Consider the following 27,524-nt stretch of genomic DNA (forward strand, 5'->3'; position numbering starts at 1 on the left):
GCCCTGCAAGGAATCCCGTTCCTTAGGGAGCAGGAGCGAGAAGACAAAAAAGCAAAAACCCTTTTTGGGAAATGAACAGGAAGGATTTTAACGTGAGTTGAGAGAATGCCCCTCACGGTCACCCTCTTTTCCAGCCCCCCGCTTCAATCAGAATAGCAGCGGTCAATAAAGGGACAACCAGGGCGAAATCTAGGGCCAGGTCAAGGCGGGAGCAGTGGCTGCTGACCGAAGCCCTCAGCTTCCCACAGTGGTGGCAGAAGAAATGCCATGGTCCCAGCAGAACCAGGAGCCATGGCGGAAAGGAGAGGCTCTTGGGGGGTTGGGGGAGAAGGGTTGGGACCCAGAGATTTGCTGTATGGAAACTCTGAGTTGAAAACTATTTTCAAAATTACGGTGACTATGTGCTAGATACGGTGCCTAATTTATCTCTTTAATTCTTTCATCAGCTCAGAAGGCAGCTATAATTTTCCCATTGTACAGATGAGCAACCTGAGGCTCAGAGGTTCCAAGAAGTTGGAAAGTGGATGAGCTGAGTGAGACTGGAGCTTAGATCTGAGTGATTCTCCCCCAACAGGCACCTCCTGCTGCAGAAGCCATAGAAAGGTTCTCACTGCTCAGCCTTTTTCCAAAATTCAGACGGTTCCAGCTCCCAGGGGAGACCCTGCTCCAATGAATGCCCCCACCCAGCTCTGTGTTACCTGGAGACCCCTGCTTGGAATGGGCCATTGTGATGCCTCACGACTTGTTCTGTGCAAATGGCAGGCTGACACTTACAGGCTGGGCACAGAGGGGTTCTCGCATTCAGCCTTCATGGCAACCCTATGAGGTTTTATCTCCATTTTATAAATGGGGAAACTGTAGCACAGAGAGGTTAAGTAACCAGCCCAAGGCCACAGAGCCTGTAAATGACGGAGCTGGGACTTTTTTGTATCCGGCCGCGATGCCAGAGCCTCTGTGCCAAGAGGCTGTGCCCTGCTGCCACCGTCAGCCCCAGCTCAGAGCACCTCCGTGATGCCTCCCAAGCCCTCTGCTCCGACTCTGCAGAGCACCATCTTTCCAGACCACTCAGCTGACTGTATCACCCCTCGAGTCTATAGAATCTTGCTTCATTTTCAAGTTCCGGTCTTAACTGGATAAACAAATGACAACCTTTGAAGGGCAGGGGCCAGAAAGCTGGGGCCAGAAAGAGCCCCCAGAAAGAGCCTGGCGCACAGGAGGGCTGCCTCTGCACTCGCTGATGAGGCATCACCTGCAGTGGCCCCACTGGCTGTGGGGGAAGGCTCCACGGGGCAGCATTTCTGCTCTGGGGTCCCACCCATCCTCTCCTGCCTCCCCCCAGTGAGGCTCACTTGACCTGGCCTTTCATCCCAGCATGGGCGCAGGGTTGGCCGACGCTCAGCCCCTCTCCTCCGCCTGGGTCTGCTAAGTTCACCACCATGTTATTGGAAAGGCTTCCAGGAGCTGGAGGCCAGGTTCACTCAGAGTGTGCACCACGGGAATGGGGGAGGAAAGGGGGGGAGGGTGTAGGGAAGTGCCTCTCAGCGGGGAGCCCTGACAAGGGAGGGAGGAGGAGGTGGTGGAGCTGAGAACCCCACAGTGGGTGTGCATGAGGGCCAGCCAGGGCTGCCCAACCAGCCAAGGAGCCCACAGCCCCAGACCCATGTCCTCTGGAGCACCCCCAAGCTCCATTTTCGCGTTTACTCCCATTAGTTTTCCAACCCCAAACATCAACGTCTGGTCTGTTTAGTCCAGCTCATCCTTTCAAAGCCCCTGGTTCTCCTGCCACATACGTACCCCAACTGACAGACCTCCCCAGGGTGCCCTCATTCACCCTCCTCTCGGCTCACTTCCCACAACCTTGGCCCAGGCCTTACAAGCAGGTACCCATGTGCTTACTCAGAGTGGTTCTAGGAGGTCCCCATTCCCACGCAAACCGCTCCCACACTCTGCCTGGAGTGAGTGCATTTGCTTTCTCCTCATGCCTGAAGTCCCGCCATTAGAAATGTGTACTGATAAGCCTCCGCTTTCAAAGACAGACACCCCACAAAGGAGGTAACGGGGTAATGTGGTAGCCAGTGTCTCCCACACCTTACTGTGAATTCGCATCAAGAACTGGCTTTCTCCTAATAATTAGGTTGGCTTAACTAGGAGAGGATGAAGCAAGAGTTCTGAAGGACGGCTAAGAGCTTGGGGAGGGGGTGATTTCGGAACACAGGAGGGTTCCTGGATGGGCAGGGGTACAGGAATTTGAGCAGTGGACGAACAGCATGAAAGTACCAGGCAAAAAAGTTTACTGTAAATGTCTGTTTTGCTGCCCTCCAAAAAAAAAAGAAAAAAGAAAAATAATGCCACAAGGGAGTGATGAAAAACTAGGGGTCGAAGACACACTCAGAGCGGCTCCTAAGTTTCCAGCGTCCTTGTCACCTGGTTAGATCCCCAAAGCTCAGGCAGTGACTGTTCTTAGAGTGGAGCATTCACTGAACTCGCTCTCTCTCTCCTTCCCTCCCCCTAAAGGAAAATATAGCCAAGCCCAGAAATCTACCCCAAACCTGTTCCCTTCCAAACTGCCAACAGGGGAGGCCTCACTGATCAGTGGGAGGCAGCAGATCAAGCCCGTTTCCTTTTCTTGCAACTTCTACCCTTCTAGAATTTCTCCTTCTCTGCAGGTCCAGGCCACAGAGACATTAATCCCTATTCAAATGAGCCTTCAAGGTTCTGCCTTCATTTAAAAAAAAAAAAAAAATCTCCCGAAACACCCCAAAGCAGTGGCTCTAATATCATCATGTGTGCATTCACCAGGAAGGGAGGGAGAGGAGGCGGGGCCTCACCTGGCCTCTCTGGTAGGAAGGCAGAAATGCGACCCTTCTTTCCCTCCTCCGCCCCCTCTCCCTCTGTCCAACAGCTTTAATAAACAGTGATTATTTCAGTCCTTAGAGCACAGCTGTCCTGTGAATTGTCCAGTCAGGGTTACGGGGTAGGAGCCAAGGGCTGGAGCATGAAGCTCTGATCTCCCAATAAATCTGCCCTCCCTCCCTGCTCCACCTGCCTGCTCCCTAACAGGTGGGAGTTGAGGAGGAGGGCAAGGTTCTGCCTGAGACCGGGGTGACAGAAGCATTTCCTGAGCAGCCTGCTGAGGGCAGAGGCCCAGTGGGGGAGGGTGGGAGAACAGAGCTTGCAGACAGGGTTGGAAGTGGGGTCACCCTATTTACACATCATGAATTCAGGCTTCACCAAAACTCCTTCATTCACATCAAGGGGCCCTGAAGTTGCACCTCTAGGGAATGGCCTCAGGCTGGCTGCCTCTCTGGTTAAAATGTGCTGGCACATTATATGCAGTGTTAGTCAATGTGTCATCTATAGGAGGTGTTTGGGAAATGTCGGTTAAATGGATGGATAAATGCAGATGAATGAATGAATGAATGAATGACAACCTGGACTACTATTAGAAACAGTAGTAGAAGAAGGGAGGAAAGCTCTGGGTGCTTCAAGAGAAGTGGGCAGGGATGCCACTGAGGGGGTTGGGAGAAAAAAGGGGGCCAAGTCAAATTCTACCACATCACAGCTGTGCACTCTCAAAAAGCGTGATTCCATTATCAAGTAACCACCATTTGCATTGTTAAATCCTCCTCCAAGAAGTCGGGACAATTGTCCTCTGAGATTGTGACACTCAGAATTGTCATGGCTGAATTCCCGATACCATCAGTCGGACTCTCTGATGTGTTTTCAGTGGCAGGCACCCCCTGTGCAAATAAAATTTTGTGTGAAAACAGACCCACACAGAACTGTCCTGCTTGAATCCGCTCAGTGACTCCCTTGGGAGAACGCCAGTCTAATCTGACGCCTCATTATGAGTAAAGAAACTGAGGCTCAGAAAGGTCAACCTGTTCTCAGACTTCATCACAACCACCTCCGGAGACTGTTCTCCTCCCCTGAGGTGCTACTTCAGTGCTTCTCAGGTGGACCCTGGGCACCTGTCATCTTTCAAAATGTTTCATAGGTAATTACGAGCTGCACTCAGGTTTAGGAATCGCTGGGTAAAGCACAAGTTTGAAGGTGACGAGTAAATTAGTAGCAGAGCCTGATGTCGGCTGCTCTTGGGGACCATGCAGGCCAAATTCTATGAAAATGACTTCCAAGAAGCTCCTGGAATTGATTTCTGGTACTGAGGTTTGTTTATACTGAACATGATGCCTCCGAATGGCCACTGACTGGGATTTCAGCAAGTTCTGATAAAAGGGTCATTTTGTGTAACCTTTCACAGTCTTTCATGCGCAGTGAGTCTCCCTGTATCACTTGGTTCAAATTTATCTTTGTTAAAAGTGTTAGCCCTGTCGGTCCCACAGATATAACAATGGGATAAAGTGATTTCATCATGGAGCTGAAATACCAGTGTAAAATGGAACATCCAGCCACATCAAGCAATTTTCGATGAATCAGTGGATCTTGCCAGCAACTCAAGGCCCCAACAAGAAACGGATGAGGAGACCTTGCATTGCCCAGCTGCCACCTGCTTAAGATGTCAGGGCTCCCCAACAGCTTTCTCGGTGGCTCCAAAGGGGTGATTTAAGGGAATAAGAAGGTCAGGATCTTAGTCAAGTCTCCACTCAAAGCCCCAAACATTGAATAGCATGTCTAAGAATGTCACATTCATTTCCCTTTAGGCCAATTTCTTTCCTTCCCAGGGCCTGGCTTTCCATCAGCAGCTGTATGTGGATAGAGTGGGGCTGAGGGCGTATTCCCCACTGCCGGCTGGCTCTCTGGAACATCTGAGCATTCCTCAGGAAAACGGAATGAGAGCAGCAACCCCTGTCATACCATGGGACCCTGCACTGTCCTATGGAAACTTAATGGGCTTTCACTATAGGGACGGCACACATACGTGCCTGAGCTGATTCCAGCATGTTCCCTGGTGTGGCTTCCTTGAGCATATAAACCCTTAGGAAACGGGATGGTTATAATAAAAAGGGTGGATATTATTCACAAGTGTTGGTGAAGATGTTGAGAAACTAGAATCCTCACCCACTGCTGATGGGAACATGAAATGGTACAGCTACTGAGAAAACCAGGCAGGCAGTTTCCCAAATGGCAAAACATAGTGACCATACGACCCAGCAATTCCGTTCCTAGGTATATATCTCAGAGAAATGCTAACCTATATCCACAGAGAAACTTGCACAGCTTTTTTTACAAGAGCCAAACACGGAAACAACCCAAACATCCATCCACTCATAAATCAATAATAAATGTAGTATAGCCATACAGGAATATTATTCAACTATAAAAAGAAATGAAGCACTGATATATGCTACGAAGTGCATGACCCTTGAAGACATTATATGAAGTGAAAGAAGCCAGTCATAAAGGGCCACATACATGATTCCACCGATATGAAATGTCCAGAACAGGCAAATCTATATAGAAACAAAATAGATTATTGATAACCTAGGACTGGGGAGTTGACTGCTTGTGGGTAAGAGGTTCTTTTTGGTGTGATGCAAATAGTCTAAAATTGATTGTGGTAATGGTTGTACAACTTTATATATATACTGATAGTCATTGAACTGTACGCTTTAAATGGGGGAATTGGATGGTAAGTGAATTACATCTCCAAGTTGTTATTTAAAAAAACCCTTAGAAAAGTTCCTCTTATTTAGGTTCTGCTTAATAGAGGCATCTTCTGCGAGCCTTCCCTGGGGCTTAGGGAAGTTCGGTGTCAGCAGGAACAGGAGCCACTTCCATCTGTCTAGTGGTCTGTACCAGTAGCTTCACAAAGACCAATGGGCCAACCTTCTTATCTCCAGAAACCACTTAATAGAATTGCCAGCCAGAATCCACAGCCAAAAAAGCAAGAGTTCTGGGTATATGTGTGCACGTCTGTGTGTGTCGTCAAGGCAGAAGTTTCCAGAAGGCCAAGTTCAGTGCTATGCTATCATTTGGGAGGGTCACATGTACATTTGCTTCTGGTTTGTATCTAATTTGGAAAAGCCAACATCGATTGTGTACTCTATTATTAGGCATGTTTCCAGTTTGGAGTCTTGGTCTTGCCCCAGTCAATTTGCTCAGAGGATGGACTCACTTTTTGCCTGATGAAAAACAACCCGCCCCAGGTTCCTGCCCAAAGAGGGGGAGGCTTCGGTCATGCCAGCTTTCCTCTTCTGCACCCCAAGCCAACCTGAGTCAGGCCACCACTGGGGAAGAGCTCTTACCCCAAGGGGAAAGCTTCCTTCTGACTAGTTGGCCTCCTGAATGGTGGAGGGGTGCAGGGGTGACGACTGCAGAGAGAGAAGGAGGCCCACTCTTAGGGGTCCTTTTCCAGGCAAGGACCTGATGAAGGGGGACTCCCAAACGGAATAAAAGGAAGTGCGACAGAAGACAGCACACATTCCTCGTTTTCTAAATAAAAACTCAAGAGGTACCAAAGGGAAAGTTAAATTATGCTGCAATTTTGAAAGTCATCCACTGAAGATAAACTCTCCCTTCAAAGGAATTACTCATTTCACTCCATCACGGTACCTTGGGGTCTATCAGTATTCAAATTTATTAAGCAATGACATGCAGAATGGATTGTATAAAGGGCCTGTTTCATCACCCCATTCCCCAAGCTATGTTTTTTTTTTTTTGCTAAGTCATGAGAAGTCCAGCAAGTTAAAAATGAAAACAAAAACTAATAAGCGCGTACATACATGCACACATACAGTCTCAAAGATGGAAAAAAAAAAATCCTTCGTGGAAGTTACTGTGAGGCGGGTGGCTCCAGAAAGGAAAAACACAATCTCTGACTAATATGAAGGAGACTCCAAATTGCTCTTGGCAATAATCTCTCAACCCCAGGTTCCCCTCCCTCTATTCATCTCCGCAGTTCCCAGCCAAAGGAAAATAAACTGCACAGTTCTCTCCCTGGCCCAACCTGTAGGCCAGTACGGTGCAAGCAAGGGCTGAGTGTACAAACATCCCCGTGCTATTCTACACCTGTGCCATTGCTGTAAACACGGGACAGCCAGGTGGCTGGTTACTGCTCCTATCAGGCCGCTGATATTGACAGCAAAATGCCTTTATTCTGGCACCGTGGCATCAAAACGAAAGGCAATATGATCTCGTGACCTCAGACCAAGAGTTTTTCTTGTTTCTTATTTCTTTTAAAGAAGAAGGAAAGCTATCCTCCCCAAAAGAGTTGCTCTCGATTCTGAAGAAGGAAGGCCTCAGAGAACCACTCACATGGGCTTAGTTTCAAGGCAAGATTTATCAGAGCACCTTCCTCACCCAAGTGATGGTTAATTTTAGAGGTGGTTATCTTACACCGATTACACCATTCAAGATGGAAGGAGCGTTCACAGGCCAAACGTCCCCGAATATTGATGGCTGCTCTGTCGCAAAGATCTCTCTGACACCATTTTATTAGGACAGATATGTCAGCTGAAATGGAGATGGACAGGAGCACTGGGAAATGGCATAATAAATGGAGGTAGAAGTGGATAGAGCATGCTCTTTTCAGGTGAGCCCTAAAACGTGCTGGCAGGCTGGTGTGAGGTGCTCTGAAAACGCTAGGGACAGCCAAGCGACCTGCGTTCTAGAAGTGGCTTTGCTACCCCATCCTGTGAACGTGGACAAGCGCCCAGGCTGGGAGGATGAGGGGCTCCGAGCTGCAGCTCCAGCCCTGCGAATGTGGTAGTGCCATCACGGCCACTGAGGAATACATTAGGAGGGTGACCCTCGGGGGCAGTTCTCAGCCCAGCTGGCACTGCTCCTCTTGGAGGCTGCAGGGGGCTCTTGTCAGACCGAAACTGAAGGCCCATCTTGGAACCCACGATCGATAGTAAAGTGAGCATCTGAATAGTAGGGGCTCAAAGAGCTTCATGGGCACCGTGTGCATGTCACAGCATCCCCCCTGAGCCAGGGACAGGTCCTGGTGACTGCACCATGGGGACAGCTCATCACTCCAACTGCCCGCTCTTACTCTTCACCCAGGCCTCCTGCTGCTTCCCGTTCTTCACAGTGGTGCTTCTGTAGCACCTTCCCACATACCGTTTCATTTCATTCACTCAATACCCACTGAAGAATTATCATCACTATTCCCATTGATAGAGGCCCGGGGCCAGGTCAGTCTTCACTTACCGACATACGCCCAGCACCAAGCGTGGTGCCTGGAATCACACATTAGACAACACAATTGTTGTCGAATAAATGATTGCTTGGGAGGACACTGAGGTTCACAAAGGTTATATTATATGTAACACTTACATCCTACTTTGTGTTATGCTATAATTATCCCAAGGTGATTCCTGTCTCCCCAACTAAAGTCTACAGCTCTGAAAGATGTGTAGTGTCATGGGTAGCTTTGATTCCCAGCTCTGTCACTAACTAGCTTGGCAGCTTACTTCACCCTGTTGAACCTCAGTTTCCTCATCTGCAAAGTGGGGCTAATGATTCCTATCTGATGGGTTCCATGGATTAGAGGAAATAATATATGCCAAGCCCCGGATCTGGCACAGGGTAGGTGGCCCCTAAATGTCCCGTCTCTTTTGCTCCCTGCCCATCCCCTCTCTGGTTGATCTCCCAGCACTGACACAGCAGGTTAAGCCTGTAGTTCTGCGACTTCCAGGCTTTTGCACTTCGGGTCTTCCTCTTTCAAGGGCTAACCCCAATGCCACCTCCTATTTAAAGCCTTTCTTCACTTCTCTAGCTGCCAAAATGCCTCTTCTCAGATCCCAAAGTGGCTCTCCCAGTACTCAGTCAAGGATGTCTTCCTTGCTACCTAGCTTTTTGCATATTCTGTAAAAGCTTCATCTATTTGTGCGGGATGCCCCTCTGTGGGGGTTCAAATGTGAGTTCTGTTTGCATCTCTCCGCAGAGCTCAGAAGGTGCTGGGTGGAATCCTCAGTTACCAATTCCATAACATTCTGGAAGCCACGCGGGAGGCCTCAGGGCCTGTTTGGCACGGGTGTCCCGCGGTTCTGTGTAAGGAGCTTTGGACTCGCCTGGCCGCCTGGACCTTAGTCCCTCGTCTGTAAAATGGGGATAATGAGGACCTTGGTGGCTGCCCTTTTGTGGTCCTGCGTCGTGCCAAACACCATGCCCAGAGAGACAGAATACAGACTGATCCCAGCTGCTTTTCTGGAAGGTTTATTTTCCCTTTCAACCCAGGTTGGGCCTTAAGGGAAGAGGGTGGCACCCAGGCTACTTTCTTTTCCTGGCGATCTAGCCAAAGGAGGCTCCTGAGGCTTCTAATCTCCTGCAGACTTAACTGAGCGAAAGAGTGGAGGTGAAACTTGAAACTGGCAGGGCCATCGCCCTTCCTTCCCCGCCCCTTCCACAAAATCTTCTGTCGAATCTGGAGGAAACTGCCTGATTGTTTCAACCACCCCTTTCCATTTTCAAAATTCTGCGTTTGGAGGGATGGGGAAGGGTATGCTACCAGTGGGCCAATGAATCGCGGGAATGGCGCTGCCTCTCGTGTAGAGCTCAGTACCAGGCGTTAAAAGGAGGAGGGCAGCCGTCCCCTGACCACCCACCCACAGCCAGGACGACGGACACCAGAGACGGGGACAACTGAACCACCAGATGTCCCCGGAGCCCTCACCACGGCATGAAGACAACTGCCGCCCTCCCCCCACCGCCGAGAGACGGGAAGGGTGGGGGGGTGTTCGGGCTCTTTCCAGAGTCCTTCCCAGGCCAGCCCCGTGGCCACAACACACGCCTGTAGGGAACCAGGCGCACGCGGGAGGGTGACGCGGAGGTGGGGGCGCACGGAGTCTGTCCCTGCCAGTCCCCTCTCCCCACGCCGTGCCTCCAGGCCGCCTTGGGAGCCGGGAGACTCCAGTTTGACTCGACCGCCGGGAGGGAGTTGTCCCCGCCCACACACGCCGGGTTGGAGCAGAGAAGGGTCCTCACCCACCCAGCCTCCCCCGACAATTCGAGCCAGGGACCGCTGCGGGACTCCCTCCGGCTCGCGGAGAGAGACTTCTGCCCTTCTGCCAATCCCTCCTTTACTTTCTGCCCCTGTCCGCACCTCGACTTATGCCAGGAATTGCCATGGCTTTTGTTTTCCCTCCAAGTTTTGCATCCGACAGTGGGGAGGACCAAGCTTTGGGGGGTAGGGGAGTGTGTGTGGGGGAAGATTTAAACTAACAATGTATATCCACCACTACCTTTCCGAGCGTCCCAGCACGCCTCGTTGTCCCCTCACCCCCTTCCACAAAAGCCTGCCCACGAGGGCCACGGGAAATGAGAAAACGAGGAATTGCTTTAGGCAGAGTTCCTGAATCTTTCTCGCATTTCGCTGGGGGGTCGGTGGCCCTGCGCCCCCCATCAGCTCAGGCGCTCCAGCCCCGGGTTCCACAGCACGCTGGGTACAGTTCAGGTGCAGGTCTGAAATTTCTTGCAGACGCTGCCACTCACCCCGGCGAGCGCCAGTCGGGCCACCACGCGGGGTCGGAGGGTCCTGGCTGCGCAGAGCGAGAATGACCGCAACGCCTGGAGTCGGGGCGCAGCCGCGGGGCGCCCCTCCCGAGCTCTCCCCGAAGCCCGAAAGGGCTTCCTCCCCACCCCCTGCCCTACTGCCGGGCCACCTGGTTCCCTGGAGGCCGGATGACACCCCGCTCCCGGCCGATGTCGCCGCAGACCCACCTGGCTGCCCCGGGGACGCTGCGTTCGTGCCCCGACTGTGTCCTGAGCGCCGCCAGGGTCCCGCGCTGGGAATCCACGCGGCAGCGCTGCTCAGGGGAGCCTGCCACAGCCGGCGGGAGGTTGTCATTGATTCGTGCTGGGCGAGTTAAGCCATTCCAGGAGTGGTTTTGAGAAAGCACTCCCACCCCTCCCTCCAACCAGAAGTATTGGCAGGCAGCCCCTTTCGTCCACCTGTACGGGTGAGCGCGGGACAAGCACCAATTCCACCAGCCGCGCTTTTTGCTTCACTGTATAAGGCGCCCATTAAACTCTTTCGTAAAAGCAAAACTGAAATGAAAGCAAGGGCGGTGGAGGATTCCCCCGGCCCACAAACCGCCCCTTTTCTCCTGGGTCTGTCCTGTTTATTTATTTATTTTCTACGGTTTCACCAAATGCCTTAACACTTATTCTCAAAGCAGGGGCGGCTTTTTATTATTATTGTTTTATTCAATTTTGCGTTTTATATTTTCAGAGGAAATTTTATTTCCCTTCGCCTGAAACCTGAGCCCAATAAATTTCCTAGAATTATTTTTTCTCCTTAAAGGGTCGTGCGTGTAACTTAACCAAATCAAACACTGCACAGATAGCATTCAACAGGCAAATGAAGTGCAGGAGAGAAGTGCAGGAGGAAGCGGAAACCGTAGCCCTCTGGAGCAGGGTTGCCCAGCTGGGCTTGACCCAGGTGCAGTCGTGAGGCCCGAGGTGAGGGCCCCCACACACTCCTCTCAGCACACACACATCACACAGCCTCGCCTTTGCTTTGTCTTGCTTGTATGACTGACTCAGAAATGCCAACCAGAGATCCTGCAGTCCACAGTAGGGGCGGGCCAACTGCCAATCACAGAGGTGTGGCCAGAGCACCCTCTCCCAAACTGTTCCTTAAAGGCCCACATGAGGCTCTTTTTGAAAATTGCCGGAGGGGAGGCTCCAGCTGCTGTCAGTTCTCTTTTCCCTGGAACTGACCTTCACCTGGGGGAAACTGTCCATGAACTGCCTGGTACCAAGGCTGGCTGTTCTCAGACATGGGGGTGGAGCCAGGGGGAGTCCTTCCCTGGTGACCAGCTGCCCCGTGCGCCACAGAGAATCAGCACAAATCAAATGAGACCAGTAAGAGGCCTGCCCTCTGTGGCCTCTGCCACTCTTTCAGGAGAAGGCCATGAGCCTTAAAGCACCCCGAAGCAAACTGTGACCCCCAAAGGTTGTAAGACCATGAAGGCCAAGGACAGAGCCCCGGTTTGCAGAACGCCAGGATGATGGTGCAGACAAAGTATCTCCTCCAACAGGTGCCCCTGCCTGGAATCCCAGTGTTAGTGGTTCATTCCTTTGCGGGGTGTGCCCTGCACCGTGCAGACAAAATTGCTTCAGGAAGACTGGAAGGGTCTCTCTCTGGGAAGGGGGCACAGGAGTCTCCACAAGCGGCCGGAATGAGTTGGTCAGACCCCCCTTGCTTTGGCAGGAGGGCCATGGATGGCAGCATGAGGGGACAGAGGGGGCTCAGAGCCAGGGAGGGTGGGGAGGGCGTGTGCTACATCAGGGAATCGGGCCCTGAAGGTCAGAGGGGAGGCACTTAATCAGAACAGGTGGACACTTTCCAAGATTGGATGACTCCATTGCTTTTTATCAAAACCCACGTACTCCCGGAACACCCAAGCCAAAGAATGAAAAGTCAAATCCCTTTGTTCACAAAGTCACTAATTAAATACCCAATCAAGCGTATCTCCACACTCCACTCCCAGACCAGGTAGGTGAAGGTGCCAACACGTGACCTGGATGGAGTCGGTATCAATCCAGAAGTGTTTGTTTGTGCCATAAGGGTTTGCCCCAATGGGTGGAAGTGGGTGGGGTGGGCAGAGTCGATGCCTCCCTCCGAGCCTTCCATCTTGTGTGGAGATCAAGCACAAGGAGATGGTCAGTGTGGGGCAGGGTACTTACAGCCCTGTACGGGGTCCATTAAGGAACAGGGTGCTCCTTCTGCAGAGCAGACACGGAGCCGGAGCCGAGAGCAGTCATCTCGACAGGGCTCAGTCCCAGAGGGCTCCAGGAGGCAGGCAGGGCGGGCCTAGAAGTTTGTGCTGCTGCGAGAAGGAGGGCAAATCAGCTGCAGGGAGTAATGGCTGGGGGAAGGGGGCAGCTGGCTTGGTTTAGAGCGTTCTCCCAGTGGATAAAGCATCGGGCTGGAGGCTTCAGGGTGCAACCAGTTTTATAGATGCAGCTTCCTGCTGAAAGGAGAGAGTGCAGGGTAAGTCCTGCTGAAAAAGGGGGGAGGTCTGGAGTACCTCTTTCAAACCCAGCTGGAACTGGATGTAGGCAGAGGGGGTGGTGGAGGAGGGAGGCTCCAGGGAGGGATGGGGAGAGTTGCAGTGCCCAGCCCAGCCTGCCCCCCAGGCGGCTCCTCCTAGCAGGGCCCCAACCCCGGGACCTGAAGGAGTGTCTGAGTAGGCCAGTGGGTGGTGCCAGGGCTGACGGACGAGATTGCAGCCAAGAGCCTGGGGAGAGCTGGCCACTGTCCAGCCCATTGGCTGGGTCACACAGTGGACAGTAAATGTCATTCCTCCCTCCCCCTTAATCACTGTGTATGTGCCCTGTTGGGACACACCCTTCAGAAAGGCTCTGGGCAATAAGTGGGGAACCCTGCACCACCACCCCTCCAACCTCGCCTCCCTGTTCTCAGTCGCCCTGCCAGCTGCCTCCTTGGAACAGGACCATAAAAGAGTCTCAGAGGGGTGGAGTGGGGAGAGGGGACCGAGAGAGGCTCCCAAAGCCACCCACAGAAAGGGCTCTGCGTGGGCCAGACTCCAGATCTGCTCTTGTGCATTTCCTTTTGGGATGTGGTCCCTTCCTAGATCCTCTTTGGCCTATTCCCTCTTCCTCACCCTCCTCCACTCCCCTCTCCTTCCCGCCCCACCCCCTCTTCCTGGGTCAGGTCAGTCAGAGCTCTGGGAAACAGGCTGGCTTACAGGCGCCTGGCTTTTCACATCTGCCTCCAAACCCACAACTCACTCTTGTTCCAGAGAGGATAAAAGCTCCCGCTGCAACCACCAAGCCTGGCTCAGAAGCTCAACAGAATCAGTGAGCAAACCTGCCACTGCGTTCACCTGAAACCTTACTGGAGCCTGGGCATCAGCTGTGACATAGGCACCTGGACAACTTGCGTAGGAGTGCATGCCTGTTCAGAATGTCTGCATGTACCTGTATCGAGAGTGGATACAGACACGATCCGTAAAATCTAGAAATAGTAATAACTAATATCTACTGAGCGTCTAACCCTCACTTAATCCTTGCAAACCGCCCCAGGAGGTAGCTTCTCTAACTTCCCCATTTTCTGAGGAAATGGGCTCAGAGGGGTCTTGTCACTCATTCAAGGTCAGAAGGCTTGATAAATTGTAAAAGTGGACATGACACCTGGGTCTTTAGGACCCTTGCCCCACAGCTGCCCGTCCCACCCCTCACCCTGGGGGTTCAGCTCTAGCTCTTTGTCTAGTTCCTACAATTGGTTCTCTAAAGAGCAGTTTGCTTTGCCAATGTGTGCCTCAGTTTCTCCTCCTGCCGAACAGGCAAAGTAATGACTCTTACTGAACTGAGAGGCTTACTAGCCTCGAGGAGGCTGAGGTAAGTTTGGGCTTTGGCAAAGCACTAATCAAACCTCCCCTAGAAAATGCCCCCAGACTGGGCTTGAGTGTTACTGAAGCGGCAAACTCAGTCTCCTTTGCTGCCTCCCTCTCCTTCCCGCCCCATAGCCCGCCCCAGCCAATCCATCCATCTGTTAGACGGATCTTCAAAGTAGATCTGCAATCCGCCCTCTTCCTGCCACCTCCTCCACCACTGCCCTAAGCTGAGCCACCTCCCCTTTCACCTTGACTTCTACAGGGACCTCCTAGCTGGGCCCCCTGCTCCCATTCCTGTCCAGCTCCCTCAGCCCAGAGCCACACGGCTGCCCAAGTAATCTTCTTAAAACGTGCATCTGGTTGTGTCGCATGGCACTGAAAATATAACCTAAGCTGTTCACCGTGGCCTACAAGGCACAGCGACGTCCCTGCTTCTGTCTGCACACTCACTCCTGTGTTGCGCCCCCAGCCCCCAGTCACAGGCAGACCTCCAGTTCCTGCTTCCTGTTGGGGGACTTCACTTGTGTGGATTCCTTGGCCTGACAAGCTTTCCCACTACCTCAGGTGTTGCAGAAATGTTACTTCCTTAGAGGGGACTTCTTTGACCTCCACAGATCAATTAACAACCTCTGCCCCCGCCCCCCCCAATTGTCTATGTCAGACCCTTGATGAAAACACTCCTGCAACTTGCACACTTCAACTGCATGCTTCCGTGGAATGAGTTTTTGACTGTCCCGCCCACTAGAGTAGAGGCTGCTCGTGGGCAGGGACCTAACTGTGTACACCTGGTACCCAGCAGGCCCCTGGCAAATAGGTGGGGCGAGCGGTTTGTGGAGAGAACCCCAGATCTGGTCCTGGCTCTATCGCTGGAGGGCTGTATGTCCTTGGGGATGTCCCACGCGCCCCCCAGATTCTCAGCTTTGTCCTCCGTAAAGGGGGACGACGGATGAGCTGCTGACAAAGAGCCCGGCCAGGGCTGGTGCTGTGCCATCAGGCTGGCCTTCATTCTCCGAGAACTTGCAGGTGCCCCTAAACTGACAAGAAGGGAATCCTGGCCCTAATGCACGTGAGATGGCGTTGAGGGGCTTTGCCTCTGCTGTCGGCCCTGCTGACTTTTTAGACTAACCAGCCTGTGAGGACTGAAGTGTTCTCAGGGCCGCGACCAGCCCCTCAGCCCCTGCAGCACGCCAGCCTGAGGCTTGTCCAGAGAAAGCCGTTCCTACCTTGGGCAGAACCAGCGCAAGACCATGTCAGGGCCGATTTCGTTTGGGGGTTTCCACCCCAACTACCAGGTATGATGTCACCTTCGATGTGTGCCATCCCCTGGTGGTTTTCTAACCCTTTTATCCTAGTTGGCCTGCGTGACCACCCAAGAGAGGACCGAGAAGGGATTTTTTATACCCACTTCGCAGATAAGGAAACTGACCCAGATTAAAAAATGAGTGAGTGGCAGGATGGAGACCTTTGAAATTAAGGATGAAAAACTGCAGTGAGATTAATATTCTTTTACAAATGAACATATATGGATATATATCTTTTAAGAGAATATTAATATATATGAAATATATTCGAAAAAAATATGTGTATGAAATTCTTCCATACTAGAGAAAATTTGTGAAACAGAGGGGACAAGGCCACTCCTAAGGGCACCACCCGAGCCAGGCCTCACAGTGCGTCTCCCCCGCCCCCTCCCGCCTCACTAACGTGAATAGTCCGCCGTGCATCGAACACTGCTTTCCGCTGACATCCCCCTTTGCACGTCTTAGGTGCTCGACAAATGTTTAATTATATTTTGAGGGAAGCTGACCGGAAACTCCATCAGCTGGAGCAAGAGGAAAAGGCAGCTGCTCAGGGGCTCAGCCGCCTTTTCCTTCGTGGTTGTCGCGCGGGGCGGCCTGCGGGGTCTCAGCTCCCGCTCCCCCCATAGGAACGCAGGACACGGTGAGGCCAAAAAGGAGCACCCACGGAGCCATAGGTGGGGGAGTCACACCACTGTGGTCTCACTGGAGGCTGGGTTCACACGACGTGCGACCTGCTGTCCGCTTTGCTGCCAACCGACCGACTCCCTCCACTCTCCTCGACTTCCCTCTGTAGCCGTGGCAGTTGTATCAGTGGCCAATGGCTCAATGGTTACAGCTGACGGCCAACTAACCACAGCTGACGACTATCTACTACCCAAGCCAGCACCTTTCCACATGAGGCCGAAAGCCTGGAAACTGCTCTCTGGGGCTCTGTCCCCACAGTGGTCCTCTAGCTTCCAAGCCCTCACTATTCTGAAGTCTTCTGTTGGTACTATTGTCACAAGGGACTTGACTGTAATCATGTGGCTCTAGCTCTTTGACCCACAGATTAAATTTGACTGAAACGTATTAAAATGACAATTTGAAATAACATCAGCTGTCTAGTGTGGAGGAAAGAGGAGCCAAAAGTGAGTCTAAGCTAGGCATTAACGTCCTTTTCTATGGTGGCAAAGATTATCCAAGTCCTTCGGTGGCCAATGCTACACGTATTACTGCCACTGTGTCCTAAGGGGGCAGGCCCAGTCATCTGGAACCCGCTGGCAGTTTGCCAAACTCCTGGACCTCCTGTGGCAGCTGGAAGGCCAGGGCGAGGCCCCGGGGAGGGGGGATAGGGGGGACCCTGGTACTTGAGCCTGCCTCCCACTTCTCAGGTGCACTAGGGACCAGCTGGAGCTTGTCCTGAGGTGCTGGCTAAGCACCCAGAGCACTGGATTGTTCTCTGCAGGGGAAGTGAGGGGAAAGTACCCTGCCTGGCTGGTGCATGGGGAAGGGCTCAGAGCTGGGCTGGCTGCACAATAGACAGGGCGAGGGAGCAGGGTCCCAGCCCTCTGCTCACAGCCTGAGGGCCCCAGGGCTGCCAAGGCCTCACCCTCCTCCCAGATGATATCGGGTGACGCAGGCAGGCACCCACAGCAGGAGGAAGGAGGGTGCCGGGAGCTTCAGCTGGGCCGAGCTGGGGCTCTGGGTGACTGGGCCCACCACCCCAGGGCAGGTTGGAAGCCCAGGGGCAGGAAAGGCTCAGGCAGAACCTGGCCAACAGGGGGCGGTGGCCAGAAAGGGGGTGGCACTACCAGCCAGGGGAGGCACTTCCCTTCTCCCTTCCCCTCCATCCCGCCTCCCTCCCTTCCCTTCCTCCCTCTTTTCCTCCCTTCCTTCCTTCCAGTCTTCCTTCTTCCCTTCCCCCTCCCTCCCTTCCCTTCACAGGTGTGAATTGACTGTCTTTCTATGCCCCCCACTACTCTAGGCTTTGGCTATAAAGTGCTGAACACATCTCTTGGCCCTCTTAGAGCTGACTTTCTAGTAGGAAAAAGACATCTACCAGGAAGTCAGGTGGGTGAGGCCGAGTCACCACCTCTCAGTCCCCTCCTTAGAGAAACCCCGCTGTCATCTCCAGTGTCCTCTCACCTCACTGGATTCCCATCCTGAAGGAGTGGGAGAGCAGAGATTATAGCTCCCATGTGAAGTGAGGAAATGGGGTTGAGGGCAGGGAGGTGACTTGCTTCCGGACTCCCTGCTAAGTGCTGTCCACCCCCTTCCTCAGCATAAACACCTACACTTACCTGCAAAGCCACGAAAGGATTGAACTCCGTGCTTCTAGAGATGTGTTTGTTTAGGGGACATTTATACACAGAAAACTTAAAACAAAACCAAGAATTTCCACCTAGGAAAAACGACTAACTCACCTAATATTAAGTGACACTTGTAATACAGGACCCTGTGGGTCGAGGCAGCCGGGGAGCTGAGGTCCAGGCTACCTGAGCTGCAAACTCTGGCCTTTGCCCAGTTTCCTCTGGTAAACGTGGTGAAAGCTGGCCTGTTCCTCCTGGCTCCCTGCAAATGTGTGAGGGCCCCATTACCCAACCAGGTCGCTGGGATCCTTTGGGCAGAATGATACTTCCTGAGTGCCCACTTGCCCTCTGCCTGGTGTTTGACATCTCCCTGGTGACAGGGATGGGGAAGTAGAGGGCAGGGCTGTGTGTGTGTGTGTGTGTGTGTGTGTGTGTGTGTGTGTGTGTGCACGTGCATGCATGCAGGCATGCTCGTGCGGGTGTCCTGTGTGGGGAGGACTGGTGAGGAGAAGGGTGGCAGCTGGGCTGGGAGGCTGATTGCTAGCTGGGGAAGGGCTGTGCACCAGCAGTTTCCCTGTTGGATGAAGCAGCAAACAGGGCGCTGACAGCCTCTGGAAAAGCGTCTTCTCTAACTGCCTCCAGGGTGCTCCAGCAGAGGCCACCTCACTTGGCATGCCATTGCTGGGGGTACCGAGTAGGGCCAGCCAATCCACAGCCCTTGCCCAGGGCCAGACAAAGGAGCCAGGCTGGACGGTCAGCACAGAGATTTTCACCACACTGGGAGGGTGGCAGGGACCTTCTCACGGAAGCTGATGTTTTCTGTATGTTCAAGGTCAGGCTGGTAGGGAGGACAAGGGAACAGGGCAGAACAGAACGGCCACTATGGAGATCCAAACAAGGGCCTTGGCCTCCTACAATGACCACATCAAAGAAAAGCCTCCCTGTTAAGTCCCAAGGACGGGGAAATCATCATCATCATCACAACCGCCAGCCGTGTGCTAAGAGCTTCACGTCGTTGTTGCTTTTAGTCCTCAACAATCCTACAGGCCAGTACTTTGTTATTCCCCTTTTACAGAACAGCAGCTCAGAGCCGGGACGTGAACTCAGGGCATACTGGCCACCTCTAAAAGTCAGTGTCAATCCTGGGGTTCTGCAGAAGGTAGCTCAGAGTATTTTTTCGACTTGGAATGGAGTAGGAGAAACCAGAGTGAGACAGAAGGTAAGACCTGTTCCTCATCACAGAGGTGCGAGTAAAACATTAGACCAGGCCCTCGTGTGAGGCTGTAGCGGCCGTTTGGGGCATCTCAAAGCACAGACTAAAGAGCCATTTGTCTGGCACAGTTAGCAGGCTCACCTAGCAGTGAGTTCTAGGACAAATGTAAGTTTGAAGTCCTGGAGAAAGACTTTACGTTTCGCGGATCAAGAGAAAAGGTGCAACAGCCTGGATTGTGTGGGTACTGGGGGTCTGGGGTGCAATGACTGAAGTGTGGTGATGTTTCTCAGAATATGGATTTCTGCTAGAAGCTCTTGGAAAGATGGCTACAATGCAGATTCTGCCCCCGCCTCAGGCCCTCTGAATCAGAATCTGAACCCCAAATCTCCATTTACACAGACTTCTTAGGGCACGCATGAGGATGTGGCAGAAGTTGTGGTAATCAGTAATTGGCCGGTGTTACCTCGCCAGTTAGTCGTCCTTGGTTGAGAGTCTGGGCTATGACGAGCCACTGTCAGTGACCCAGGTCCTTCAGGTGTGAGCTGGGGATGGGGGCGTGGAGAGCAGGAGGAGTTTTCCCAACTGCTGGACTGCACTGTAAGCATGTTCTCTACACCAACCATTTTTAATAGCTGCATAGAATCCCACTGCGTGAGTGAACACACCATTTCACTGAACCAGTCCCTACTCGTGGACACTTGGGGTTTTTCTATATTATGGGTAAAGGGGTGGACATCCTTATGCATACTTCCCCCATTTTGGATTATTGCCTTAAATTCTCAGAAAAGGGATCAAAGGGGTGTGAACATTCCTAACACAGAGTGCTACATTGCATTTTCCAAAAAAGGCTGCACATTTGGGCTGACCCCTGCAACGCTCAAGAGTGTCAATTTCACCCCAGCACTGCCAGCCTTTCCACCCCACCTTTGAAAGATAAGGAAATCGAGGCTGGATTGTTGATGGACGTGTGACCTGCCTGAAGTTGCATACACAGTCTACGCTATGCCAGAGCTGGGACATGAACCTGGGGATTTCTGATTCACTGGCCGGGGTGTTTGGCCGCTGCAGGCTTCCTCGATCTCCATCCAGGAAGAAGGGAAACATTAGGCCTGGTGCCTCGTTCTCTCTCTGTCCTACTCTCCCTGCCAGCTCTGACTTCAGTCCCGCCTGGAGCTCACGTTTCAGTGCTTTTCATTGTTTTTCTGCCTCTAAAACCGGGGCCTCTCCTCTCTCTGCTCAAGCTCCATGTCTTCTGTGAACCTTCTTCTGGTCCCTCAGAGGAGGTCATTACATACTTGAACTGTGGGTTAGATGTTGATAAGGGGGTGGGGACGCAGTGGGACAAAGGCGACAGCCAATGGGAGGGAACAAGGCCAGCCAGACTGGCCAGAGCAGTGGGCGCCCCATGAGGACAGATACAGTGGGAAGGCGGTTGGGCCTGGCATTCCACACTAGGGAGTTCAAATATGGGGGCTGGTGAACACATGCCTCAGTAGCCATCTGCTGCTACTGGGACACCGGTTGTTTCCATGGGAAACTTGGGCTCTGGCGTCAGCAGGGTCCCTAACAGTGTGTCCTGGTTGGCTTCAGAGAACCCTAACACCCCCAGCTACACGATCTGTAACGTTGTAAGAATCTGTGAGCATGTTCCTTTTTCTGGAGAGACAGCCCATCGTGTTTATCAGATTTTCAAAAAAGTTTCTGACCCTCCCACCAAGAGTTCAAAAACTCGAATTCAGATGAAAGGTGGAAGTCAAGTAGAAATATAAATTGTTTTTTGTATGAGTTATATATACAAAGGGTGCCCAAAAATTGCATACACATTTTAAGAAAGGACAACTGTATTAAAATTGTAATACTCAATATATACCAATAACAAAAGATGAATACAAGTCATGTTTGACTTCTGCGATTACAAGAGGTGCTCAAAGTGGTTACCATCAACGTCCAGACATTTCTGATTACGGCGAACTACTGCTTAAGCAACACTGACCAAAGTGTCCACTTGTATACATTTTTTGGGGGGCACCCCCGGTATTTTTTACCCATGGAAAGGAGAGAGGAAATAATTACAGATGGTCCCGCATAGATGATAGGTAGATATATGAGAGAGAGAGAGAGAGAGAGAGAGAGAGAGAGAGAGAGAGAGAGAATAGATAGATAGATATTAATGGATGGATGGATGGATGGATGGATGGATAGATAGATAGGGTGAACAAATCTACATTTAGCAAATAGATGAAGAGGTATCATTTGTACCACCTAAGTTTTCTTTTTCCCACTGTGTGACAGGGCACAGAGGTGCAAGGTGCTGGGAGGAGATGGTAGATGGGGTGCTGAGGGGTTCAGAGTCACCCCTCCACAGATGATTGGAGGCAAAGATAAAGCCTTCATAAAGTGACAAGTCAGTTAGTGGGAAAAAGGGATTTGGTTTCACAACTATTCCAGAGTCATCTCTTGCGTAAGATGGGACACAGTTGAAAAAAAAATCCCAGGAGCCCTTCTCAAGCACTTAGTGGGTGTCAGGTACTGCGCTAAGCGCTCTACAAGTTTGGTGTTGTTTACTTCTCAGCACTGCTGGCACTTTGGGAGTGGTACTATCCCTCTCATTTTACAGGAGAGGAAATGGAGGCCCAGGATGTGCAGTCACTGAAGCCAGTGCCTTCACATAGCAGTGGGAGAGCAAATACCGGAAGCCAGGCAGACTGGATCCTGGAGCTGGGGCTAGCTAGATACAGGCTTTGAGAGCAGTCGTCTTGCAGTTGGTAGTCAATCCCATCTTGGTCTTCCACAAAAGGGCTGAATATCTTAACTCTACTGTTCTCTTTGCCTTTAAAGGGATAGTTTAGAGAATACACTAAATTTGAAATTATCCAGGTTCATTGCCTGCATTTGTGAAAAACATTAGTAATAGTAGTAGTACAGTGATACCTCCCAATTATTGTGCGTCTAATATGAGTCAGACAATATACAAAAGGCTTGGCAGACATGTTTTAAATTTCCTCCTTACAACAAGCCTCTAAGGTCAGGATCAGCATGTCCATTTAGGGCTACTGAAGTCCAAGGAGGTTGAGACAACCCGCCTGAGGTCAGCTAGTGAGTCGCAGGGGGCTAGCCTGCATCCACACGCTTCCTGCTTCTCCGCCTCTTGCTGGGCAACGCAGGGCACAGAGGTGCAAGGTGCTGGCTTCCCCGTTGGGGCCACCAGATGACTGGGGCCTGCAAAAGACCCAGCAAGCTCAATGCCATGGTCAAAAGGAAAGGAAAGGAAAGGAAAGGAAAGGAAAGGAAAGGAAAGGAAAGGAAAGGAAAGGAGGGAGGAAGGAAGGAAAGGAGGAAGAAAGGGAGGAATGGAAATAGGGAGGGAGGGAGAGAACACAGAGGTAGCATGAACTATGTGTCAGGCAGCAGAAGATGATAAATGATCCAAATCTAAAGCGTCAGCTTCAAAAACCCTCAAGAGGGAGGCACTGGCCACTAGCCAGTGGCCACAGTGCTGTGACTCAGTCTACCCTGAGTTACTCACTCCAGGATACAATCAGAGGTACGACCCATGTCTTTTTGGAATTGGCTATAGTCTTTGAGGTCAAAGCCTCAAAAATTCTTGTGAGGTTCAGGTGAAGGTGGGGCAAGGCCCGTTGATTAAAATTGGTGGCCCTTTTAGTTCCTCTTCTCTCTTGGGTTTTGACCTTGACTTTGGAAGCCATAGGGCCTGGAAAGCATGAAACATAGGCTGCAGGAGGGACAGTCAGCCCCTAGGACAGAGCTGGGAAGGTGAGGGTGGACAGGGGCACGGCTGTGGCTCAGGGTGATGGCTGGAAACACCTGCAGGGGGTGCTGTGCAAGTCTCGTGAAGTCCAGAGGCCAAAGCCAGACGCAGAGTCTGACAGAACTTTGGGGCACAGCATGCAGCCCGTGTTCCAAGTAAGCCTGCAGGGGTCCGGGCACGATGCTGGAGGTGTGGCCCTGTCAACTGGGCTCCTAACAAGCAGGCACGACCCCGGGGTCAGGGTTCCAGCGGCACAGCCATGAGGTCAACCAAGGCCAGAGGAAACGGTCTGGGGCGATCCCAAGCCCTGGCGGGGCTGGGGGGAGCCCCTCACAAAGGCCCCAGTGAGCCGTAGACACGAGGCAACAAAGCCACTCTCCGCAGGATGGGGCAGCACTGCATCCGCACTCAGGGTCCTGGGTCTGTTCTCTGGGGTGGGGGGCGAGGGGGGGGTGTCAGGAGACTGTGGCTATGACTGTGTCCCACGAGCCAGGGCAACCCCACATCTGCCCTTCTTCCAGGGTGTCTCCAAAATCCACCCTGTTCAGTTCTTAGAAGGTTCCTGCTCCTGAATCTACAGTCCTTTTGGGTCTAGTGTTTCCTTTCATTTCAGAAAATAAAACTTTTGTATTTCTTGATCTTGAAAGTACAGTGGTACCTTGGTTTTCAAACATAATTCGTTCTGGAAGGCCATTTGAGTTCTGAAACGTTCGAAAACTGAGGTACAGTTTCCCCATAGAAACGGATTAATCCGTTCCAGACCTTTAAAATCAACGCCTACAACTGCAAATTTAGCATGAATTTTACTATCTAATGATACCATAGATCCATAACATTTATGGTGTTCGTCAACTGAATTGTCTGTCAATGGAGACGTTCAAAAACTGAGGTACCACTGTAATACACACACATTGAAGAAAACTATGTGTTTGGGATTCTGTTATAAAAGGCAGCTCTTGTGCCCTGTTTTCCTCACTAGCCATTTTCGGGTGAGCATTTTTCTGTGAGGCACCTGCCCCATCCCCAACCCTGCCTGCACCTCTCATCACCTCATTTCAAGTGTTACCTGCAGGTGTCTCTGGCTGGCATCTATGTCCGCGATTAAGCATGATAACCTCTGAGCCACTTTGTCATTTCTAAATGCTTCTTAAGTCCTAGTCTCTTTGTGCGAATTGCTTAAATAATCTCAAGTTTTCATAACAGGAAGCCAGAGAAACCGTCACTAGACAGTGGCAGCCATCAGCCAGCGCTGCCTCTTAGGGTCACCGAATGTGGCGAGAGCTGCTATAGAATGGAGTCTTCATTAGCGGTCCTTTCCGCTGCATTCTCATTGGCTCCGTATGGTCCCGCACAGGTGTACAACGAGAAAACCAAATATGTTAGAACTGTGCAGAAAACCAGAGCACGTAAGTGACACAGGCCCCAGGGAATGAGTGTGAGAGCATGTGTTCTGTGATGCGTTTTGTGGTTCAAAACTGTCTCTCAGGTTCTTGGCTGTGTCCGAGATAGAGGAAGTAGGCCAATAGCATTCTTTTACTGTGTTATATGGACTCTCTTTCTTTCTTTGAAATTTTAAATGATGTCCTTCTTGATGTGGTGACATTTATATGGTGTAGTCATCTGGCGGGGGGGGGGGGGGGCAGGGAGGGTGGTAGGAAGATGCTCCCAGGTTCCAGGTTTTGCTCCTCTGCCCTGGCGGAGAACTACTGGTTAAGTGCAGACAGAGCTAGAAAAAAAACCCTGATTTTTATATCTTATTTTATCTCGAATGGAGCAGTATGACTCTAACAGGCTTGGTAATAGAAGCATACTTGGACCGTCAGAGCTGCAGGCTCCCCAATCCCTACAAATCCACACCCTCACTTTACCCCTAAGGAAATAGGGTGTGTCCAAGGTTACAAAAGAAGCTGTTGGCTAATCCGCAAATATCTCCTTCCCAGGAGACCTTATGAAATGATTAACCACCACCACCCGTAAGGGAATATGCACATTTATAACCCATCTTGTTCCAAAAGGATTTGAGCTGGCTTATCAATGTGTCTACTAGGCAAGATAAACAGACAGAAAAAATAAGGAAGAAAAATGAAGACAAAGATGGAGTCAGGCTTAAGGTCAGAAATCAAAATGGACACTGGCAAGAGCTGCGTGCTTAATCCCACATGGCTATAGATTTGGTACCGAGCCACCCGGCGGTTGAGAGTAGGGGCTCTGCTTTCTTGTTCTGCAGGATTAGCTACTTCCCTCTTGAGGCATCAGTTTTCCAGTGTGTCAAATGGGCAAATCCTAACCTTGTAGGATATTTGCAAGGATCAAATTAAATATTCTATGTAAAAAGAAAAAAAAAAGCCCACGAAAAAGTACAGGGCACCAAAGATTTATCATTTTACTGTCTCGCTGTCTCCTTGTAATGTATTAAACAGTACTCATTTTCCACTGGCTGAGGTGGCCATCAGGTTTAAACTGGTCAAAGTTAAGTCTATATACCTTCTTAAGAACACCAAATACTGTCCAAACACCGGAAGAGAAGCCTTGTAACATTTTCTGAGCTCAAATTACTCCCCTTTCCACCATCACACCTTCCCCCCTTTCCTTGCTTTGACTGAGGAAACTTGAAGGTACTTAGAAGCAGCAGGGAATGTAAAATTCCAATGTAATGTTTAAGTACCCCCTAAATTTCTGTTCTCTGCTGTGGGAATAAGGTTGGGTGATGGGCGAGCAGTGTTGGAGAAGGGGAGAGAGGGCCCCTTCAGGGGCCTCCACAGCTGCAGTTCGGAAGGCACTGCCCCCTGCCTGTCACTCAGAGGGTTTCCCCAGCCTTAGGAGTTGGGGGTGGAATAACGCCTCTTCTGAACACAGCCTGGAGTTTCAGCTGAGAATTAACTAGTGGTAGGTCAGGATAACTAGTGGTCAGGAATGGGCCTGCTGTGATTGCAAGGGTGGGGAAGGAGGGTGGGGGGTGACGGACAAAGCAGCCACCAAATCTGGGCGAGCAGAACTTCGAGGGCCTCAGCTGGCTTCCTCTGTGGCTTTTGCTGTACTCACTGAGAAGAGCTTTCCAATAAAGCAGGGCATTAGTAGCAAGAAGAATCATATAAATATAATAGGAATATCATTTCAATAACATATAGAGAATATATTTGGTTTGGGGTTGAACATGGGCAGGTACCATGGGCCAAGGGGTCCAGCATTCTCCTTGGGAAATCACTGGTCCCACAAGGCCACTGCTGCTGGAGCCTGCTGACCTGTGGGGGCGGGGGACAAGTGGGATGAATCAACCAAGGCTGCGACGGACAGGCTTGAATAGGAACCAGTCCTCTTGTCTGCAGAGCCCTGCATGATTCTCAAAGTTACTATGTAAGGGGTTAATGTAGGGTTAATATTATTATCTCCATTTTATAGATGAGGAACCAGAGACCCCGGGTCTGGTCAAAATGGCAAGAATCGGGTTGTCCTGGCAGAAAGGAAGCCTGGAATTGTGCTTGAGAACATGAACTCTAGAGCCGGACTCCGCCTCCTGGCTCTGCCCTTGCTTGCTGTGTGGCAAATTCTTTAGTGTCTCTCTACCTCAGTTTCCTCATGTGTAAAAGATATTGGTATACAAATATTACCTGAGCCAATATTTGTCAAGTGCTCAGAACAGTCCCTGACACAGGTAACACGCCACATACGCATGTTTGTTAGACACACTCCCAGCTCAAAGCCCTCCTCGGCAGCCCCAACTAAAACGGACCAAGGCAGATCCTAAGCGTGCGTAGTCCATCCTGTGGGAGAAATTCTAATGCCACTCAGTGTCGATCAGGGGGTGGAGACAGGGGTGAGAGTCGTCGGGGAGGTGGGGAGCACACAGCTGGCAACCTTCCCAGGGCCCTGTGGACAGCGCCGTTTCCTCTCCCTCCGAGAACTCTGCCAAGGAGAAACACATGGGCTTGATAAACCCGTGCCAAGCAGGAACGAGATGGTATCTGGGCCGGATGAGCAGACAAGTTTAGTATGCCCAGGTTCCCACCAGGGGCAAAAGCCAGCTCCCTGCTCTGGCCCTCCTCCTGCCCCCTCCCTCTCCCCCTCTCCTCCTCCTCCTTCTTGCTTTGGTGGATGGATATGTTTTAGTAGCTGCCAAGGGCACCCATCAGAAATGACGGGTAGTTTGCCTTTGGGTAGGGCTGCGACAGTGTCAGGCAAACAAGCCCTGACTGGCTTTCTCATAACGCTGGCCCTAACAGACTACCGGACGACCATGAGACTGAATGGTGCTTCCCTAAAGCCAGGGGCCCATGCACGTAGGAGCAGGGAGGCAGGTGTCCTGCTTCTAGCCCGGGCTCTGCAGCTAAGGGGCTGTGTGTCCTTGGGCAAGTACTTCTTCCTTCCAGATCCTCAGTGTTCTCATCAGTAAAAGGAGGGTGTTGCGGCGTAGGGGGCTAATGAATGTGAAGTCCCTTCTTGACTCTCCCATCTATGAGTTTGGAGGAAGCGTTCTGGGGCCGGAGCTGCAGGATTCTGTAAAGCTCTTGGTGGGGCCTGCTTTCTCCTGACTCCGGGGCCTGCTTCTGCAAGACTCTCTTGGTTTTCATTATAGATTTGGCAGTGTGGAGGAGTCTTTGTTCATTCAACAAACACATGGAGTGAGTGTCGCCATGTCCCCTTGCCCTGTCCTGATAAGGAACAGAAGAGGGTAGATTCCAAAGGCAA

General features: G+C 51.5%; 1 protein-coding gene across 4 annotated transcripts in view; it reads right to left on the reverse strand.

The window, feature by feature from the left end:
- The window catches only part of ZBTB7C (zinc finger and BTB domain containing 7C), a 328,531-nt gene that overhangs the window by 84,361 nt on the left and 216,646 nt on the right, over nt 1-27,524 (reverse strand). Inside the window, exon 1 of one of the 4 annotated variants that reach the window (XM_033087866.1) lies at nt 10,624-10,978. The exons of the other annotated variants lie outside the window; for them this stretch is intronic. The gene's annotated coding sequence lies outside the window, so the exon portion shown is untranslated. Of the gene's footprint in view, nt 1-10,623; nt 10,979-27,524 lie in introns of those variants that run through there. 4 annotated transcript variants of the gene reach the window in all.

The sequence above is a fragment of the Rhinolophus ferrumequinum genome, chromosome 19 (assembly GCF_004115265.2).
Source record: "Rhinolophus ferrumequinum isolate MPI-CBG mRhiFer1 chromosome 19, mRhiFer1_v1.p, whole genome shotgun sequence".
NCBI lineage: Eukaryota > Metazoa > Chordata > Mammalia > Chiroptera > Rhinolophidae > Rhinolophus > Rhinolophus ferrumequinum.